Source organism: Momordica charantia (genome assembly GCF_013281855.1).
Source record: "Momordica charantia cultivar OHB3-1 chromosome 11 unlocalized genomic scaffold, Mcharantia_2.0 BLBB01000011.1, whole genome shotgun sequence".
Taxonomy (NCBI): domain Eukaryota; kingdom Viridiplantae; phylum Streptophyta; class Magnoliopsida; order Cucurbitales; family Cucurbitaceae; genus Momordica; species Momordica charantia.
The window spans coordinates 21,043,732-21,050,556 of NW_028275159.1; the positions used below are offsets into that span (position 1 = coordinate 21,043,732).

A 6,825-nucleotide genomic window follows, 5' to 3' on the forward strand; every position below is an offset into this window, starting at 1 on the left:
TTTCCTATTTTATCAAGGACCCTTATGTTTGCACACCAAAATTGCCCAAATTATACCATAAAACACTCTCTTATAGAGAGTTATCACACCCCCAAACTTAAAACCTTGCTTGTCTTTAAGCAAAATTAACTCTAACATCCCTGAAATATGAAAAGCACTTGCATCTATTGAACACACATCTTACTTCAGGCTCTACTTCCTGCTTTCACACCTAATGCCAACACATATGCTAGCCTATGAACCTACTTTCACTAAAAACATCTAAAGGGGGCAACTAAATTCTTGTTCCAGTTCTAGCAAAGGCTCTTTCCTAAAGCTCTAGCATCATCCTACTTTCCTCTTCAAAAACATAAACCCACCTAGAGATATACTTCTTAAACTCCCTTTCGCTTGTCTAAAGCACTACCCTTTTATTACCATCCTAGCTTTTTTACTATATGCTACTAGCCCTTCCTAGTCTTGTAGCCTCTTTAAAATATTTTTTAATATAAAATGAGATGAATTACAAGACTAGAAAAATTCATAGTTATACATTAGAAGCTCATCCTTTCAAAAACAAAGCAAGTGTACGCACCTCCAAACTTAGAGTACAACATCGTCATCAATGCTATTGAATGTAGGATATAGAATGCTCCTACAAACCCCCAAACTTAGAACTAAGAAAAATGGAGCTATAGAGGGGGTATTTTTCACAGTTCAGATGTAGATGGTGTAAAGAGACATAAAAAAGAGTGTGAAGTATAAGGATTGATTCTATGGTGATACTAAGGTAGTTTTTCGCTCATATAGGTAAGCTATTGAAACCTATCAACTACGTGTTCTCTATTTTGCAATTGTATTCATAGGATGATGCTAGGGCCTTCGTACTTGGACCTATACTATAACATAACAAAAACTGTGACTGCCCACAAGTAGCTGCTCTAGCACAGCTATATCCAGGACCAAATATCTACTGGCAGCATTATTACTTAAGAAAGCAAGGCAAGATTAAGATGCACAGAATATTAGAGGCAAGAACAATCATATTAGGATTCATTAACCACTCAAAATATAATTTGGGGGGGGGGACATAATGTAAAAAGAAAATTCAACTAAAAACTAGAAAATTAAAGGTAGAAAATTAAAATCCTGAAAAGTAAATGCATAAAAATAAATTTGATTTGGTTGGTTTGGTTTGGTAGGTTTGAGATATCCAGAAGAGAGAAAGGAGGCCAGGAGAGAGACTTGTGTTTAAATTGAACTGCTCTCACTCTTCTGTACCTCCGAGTCATCACCTGCAAGCTCATCCTCCTCTCCATAATCGGAGCTATGATCCAGCAGAGTAATCATAGTAGGAGGTGCGGTAGAAGATGTTGGGGCTGATGTCTGGGCCAAACGCTCCAAGCGATCATTTCCTTGAGCTCAGAGAGCTCAGCCAAGATTCGGGCTTGGTAAGTCATCATTTCATTGATGCCCCTATTGGTATCGCAGTCTTCCATGAAAGCTCAGAAGACATAAGCCGCTTCAGCACGGGCTTGTCAATAAACTGCTTCTCAATTATTACCTCATCGTCCTAGACAACAGGAGCATCACTCTTCAGACAAAGCTTGGAAATGAGATGTGGAAATAACAAGTGCTCCATCGTCTTTGTGGCATATTGGATGATTTCTTGATGTATGATTTGGCCCATGTCGATGGTTTGCCACTCAAGCAAGAAGGCTAACAAAAGGACTCTCTCCTTGGTGACAGAGGAGTCGTGCGTTGTTGACATGATCCTGATTTTGAGGAAGTAAAGCCATACATTGGCTTCAGGTGTGACGAATGAGGAAAGCAACGAACTGGCGCCTTGGGAAGCAACAGTCCAGGTCGCTCTAGCATGGCCCACAACCGTTAGGGCACGAGCTAGTTGCTCCTCCGTGGGCTGCAGCATCATCGCATTGAACACAACTTAGGGATTGGAGGGCAGGTGCAGAACGCGACTAATCTTTTCTTGAGTTCAATCAACGTGCACCTCTCTTACGACCGTATGGCTGATGCTGTCCGCGTCGAAATTGGCGTAAAATTCTCGAACGCGGCGAGGGAGATGGAGATGAGAAGGGGCACAGAAATACGTCCACCCATTCTTATCGATTATGTCCTGTACAAACTGCTGCACTGGGTCTAGTTGAAAGCCTTTCTCATAATAAAAATCCTACTTTCTCAGCTTCTCAAACGTCTCGGCTGCTTCTGAACTGATAAAACGCTCAAATGTTACCTCATGTGGGAGGACAATGTTTGCTTTCTTGCGGCTTGGCAGAGTCAAAGAAGATGGCACCTGCATAGAGGATGAAGAAAGTTGTTGTTTCCTCTCAGTTGATGAAATGGTCTTAGCAGTTTTAGCTTTTTGCTTTCCCTTCAAAGCAGAGGAAGAGGGGCAGGTTATAGATGCGGAGGTTTTGTCGTAGAGGGGCCTTGGCCTTCTTTGTGGGGGTGGGGCAATGGATGTTTCAATTGGCCTTTTGGCTTTTCACGTTCGCGAAGCTAGTCCAGAGGAGGTTGAGGGTTTAGTTGGGGGCTTGGGAGTTGATTTTGGGATAGAAGACGGAGGGGCGTCTTTTACGGTGGGAGGCGGTATGGTACAAACAGTAGGGTCCGGAGTGGGTGTGGGTGCCGGGGCTTTTGGCGATGGGATTGAGGGAATGAGTGCAGGAGGGGTAAGGGTGATTGTTGCTGGGAGGGAGTTAGTGGGAGACTCCTCCACTAGATGGGCAGTACGAGGGTGCTCCTCCTCTGGCTTCGATAACGGGCGGGTCAACGTCTTTAGTCAGGGAGGCCGGCAGGGTATCAGAAACCTCCGAGGCTATCATCTGGTCATGTGCATCAGCAAACTCTTCATCAGAATGCTCGCTTTCCAAGAGAGGTAGTTCCATCGTCCTATTCTTATTAGCTTTCACCTTGTACCTCAACGTTTTCAGTGAGGTTGTGGAATGAAGGGTAATGGGAATAGCGAAGAGGCTATGGAAATTTAAAGAGGGGACTGACCATTGAAACGGAAGGAAATCGTGGGGGTGGCTATTGGTAGTGTGGGAGGTGTTAAATAGGGACGAATTAAAATCCACCCACAATTTGCCCATTGAAACCCCTCCAAAATACGGTTGGTAAAAATTAATTCAAATTTTGAATTTTAGTTTATAGTGTCATATGTTTTTTTTTTCTTTTTGAAAAAATATAATGCCATATACAATAGACCACATTGTGGTCTATTAAGCAATCGCATTTCAGAATAACACAGTTGTGAAATGTGTAACTTGAACACAAAAATTGAATAAAAAACCGGCTAATAAAAATAAATAAAGAATTGGTCAACATCGGCAATGTATATGTAATTAAATACATTAATCCAAATACAAAATTTAAAGAGATAATCGCATTGTATATGTGAATAAATATGGCAGTTGCAGAGCATAAATAGTTAAAAGAAAAAAAAAACTATTCAAATTCTTAATAGTTACCAAAAAGGCCTCACAATGGACATAATTGTCATATCGTATAGATTATGATCATTCCCTTCTCTAGCCGATATGAGACCCTGTTTGCAATCACCTTACAAACCCAACAAATCCAACAAGAATACGATAGGTCCACAAACTCCATGGACAACGTGGAAACTTACCACTCCTCGATAGAGTTCTATGCCTTCAACCATGCTATCGAGTTGGTATGGAGAGTAAAAAGAGAAAATACCTAAAAAGAAATTCTCCAGAGGTCAGTCCAAACTATTTTTCTCTACTCTTTGTTTCGAGTGAGAGTAGTAACAAATATACTACTTAATTGAATTTAAGTTATATTACAAGTTTGGGCTCTTAAAGTTTAAAATTTATGTCGAACATATCTTTTACCATAAAGTTATTAACATATCTCCAAGCTTTCAAAATCTTGTCTAATATGGCCCTATGCTTAACATTTAGAATAGGTTTTTGAATTTCAATTTTGTGTTCAACTTAGTCCGTTTTATTAACTCTTTTAGTTTAACGCTTAAACAACATACCAATTATATTATGGTAATCTTCAAAAAAAAGAAAATAGTAATATTATGGCTAGATTGCAAGTTTAAGCTCTTAAACTTTCACGGTTATGTCTAATAAAATTCCTAAACATTCAATTTTGTATCTACTAAGTCCCTTGTAACTTTAAAAGTATTTAATAGGTCTCTGAAATTTCAATTCTCTACGTATAATAGGTCTTTGATATATTTTAAAATTCATAAAGCTACCCCACACAAAATGAAATTTTGTATTTAAGAGGACCTTTTCATGACGTTTCAGTTTTCTTTCTAATATATGGATAATTTTTTAAAATATCTAGTAGGCTAAGAATCTATTAAACACAAATTTGAAAGTTCAAGAATCTATTAAACAATTTTAAAACTTAAAGACCTACATGAGACACCAAATGACAATTAAAGAATCTATTAGACACTTTTTAAAATTTAAGGTATTAAAAAACAACCATAAAAGTTTATAGACTAAACTTTTAATTTTAGCTTTTGTATTATTTGAAGTACTTTGTAGCATGTCAATTTCGATCAAGGACAGACGTATCATTTCAAGTAAGATGATGTCAATTTGAGTATGAAGGTGTTGAACGGGGGTGTTTACAACATAGATCTATTAGACACAAAATTTAAAGTTAATGATCTATTAGAAACGTTTGGAAGTATATGAACCTGTTAGGTAAAATCTTTAAAATTGATAGATAGACTTATTAAAAACCTTTTAAAATACAAAGCCTATTAGACACGACGATGGAAGTTAATGAGGTATTAGGGATTGGTACCTTTTTCTCTCTCAGTTTTCTATGGGCTCTATGTCCTTTAATCACTTTACAACTCTACTATGCATTCTTCTTCTTTCAACCAAATTTCTTGCTTATTGCAGTTGATTATGCTTTCTTTATTTGGCATGTGAATTGAGCTTGCACTACTAGAAATTCGAGCTACCGTGACGTTTTTTTGGCGTCACAAAAATCTTTCGTGACGTTTTTAACGCCGTCACGTATACGCCCATCACGAAAGGTATACGAGACGTTTAAAAAACGTCACAAAAATTAGCACACGTGACGGTTTATTAGCGTCATGAAAGACATGGACTTCCACGACGTTCATAAACCGTCATGAAAAATGATTTCGTGACGGTTATAAAATGTCATGGAAAGACCTTAAACAGGGGAGGAGAGGTCACGTGACATCCGTTCGTGACGGTGTTTAAACGTCACGAAAAGTGTATTTCGTGACAGTGTTTAAACGTCATGAAAAGTTTATTCCGTGACGTTTGATAATTGTCCTAAAAAATATTTTGGTGACGGTTTAAAAACGTCACTAATGATTTTATTTTGTGATGATAAAAACAGGATCACTGAATATGTATTTAATTTTGATTGCAGATGTCGCCGAATATAAATATCATATTGTCAACTTGTCGATCGAACACGCAAATATATTAATTTACCATAACAAAGTTGAAATATATTAAACATGAACAAGGAAGCTAATATATTAATTTAGAATGTACTAGTATTCTCAAACACAAATTACAGAATTACAGAATTAAACATGTTCTTTACACACCAACCCCAACAACGATGCTCAGCCACCAATTAGTTGCATTCCTAATTGTCGACATCTTTGGGGTAAGAAAGACCTAATGAAAAAACAATACCCAAGTTAGATAAATGATTAAACAAAAACCAACCTACTTATCAACATTCATAGTCTTCCTTATCAACTTACTCGATAATATAAATAAAACAACCAACAAACGACCAAACAGAAAGAAGCGTGATTCAAATAAACCACATGCCTGCACTTTTTCTACATTTTTAAATTACATAGCACAAAATATCACTACAATCATCATCTAAGGAAAGTATCAATATGATATGATAACCAACAAAAAGATCAAACAAAGTTCCAATATAACAGAAGAGGTTACAATAACAAAAATAACCGAACACTTGTTCTATATTCTTCAGCAGCATAGCACAAAATGAACTTAACCAATATAACACAAACTAGCTAGTATAGCAGAGGGATTGTAAACGTACATTCATCGTCTATAATCAATATTCAGTATTCCTTGCAAATACAGATTCCAAAACAACAAAATTGATTAAACAAAAACAACCTACGTACACTTCTTCTCCATACTTTAGTAATATAGCATAAAATATCATAATTAAATAAGCATCACAATAATTGAAAACGTACCATAATCTTCTACAACACTACAAATAATCAACATTCATATTCTTCCTTATCAACTTACCAATAATATGATAAAACAACCAACATAACCACCAAAGAAAGATCCCAACAGAACAAGCGCGATTAAAATAAACGACATGCCTACACTTCTTCTACATTCTTCAATTACATAGCACAAAATATCAGTACAATCGTCCTGTAATGAATGTATTAATAATCAGTATTTATAAAACTCTTATGTACTTACACAACATAGCACAAAATATACTCAAACAGTATAACACAAACTAGCTAGTATACCAGAAGGATTGAAAACGTACATTCCTCATGTAACAAAACTATCTATAATCAGTATTCAATCTTCCTTGTGAACTTAATAATCTGATAAATGTGCTAAATTAGCTATAGTTATAGCATATAACAAGGTCGATTCATAAAGATTTAAGATTCAAATGTTATGGTATGAATGATGACGAAAAACAAGTTAATAGCTTACCTTTGTTATAATGGAACTTTGATGGAAATGGCCACAACATATGTAAGCTCATCTGGACGCGATCCGACAAAATAAAAAACCTTGACAACTTCTCGTTCCAGTGCGAAGC

General features: G+C 36.5%; 1 long non-coding RNA gene across 1 annotated transcript; it reads right to left on the reverse strand.

The window, feature by feature from the left end:
- Positions 1 to 5,432: 5,432 nt before the first annotated feature.
- LOC148208306 (uncharacterized) lies at positions 5,433 to 6,825 on the reverse strand. Its single transcript, XR_015789023.1, has 2 exons — positions 6,717 to 6,825; positions 5,433 to 5,657 (listed from the first exon to the last, which is right to left on the reverse strand). It is a non-coding gene; the product is annotated as an uncharacterized LOC148208306 (long non-coding RNA).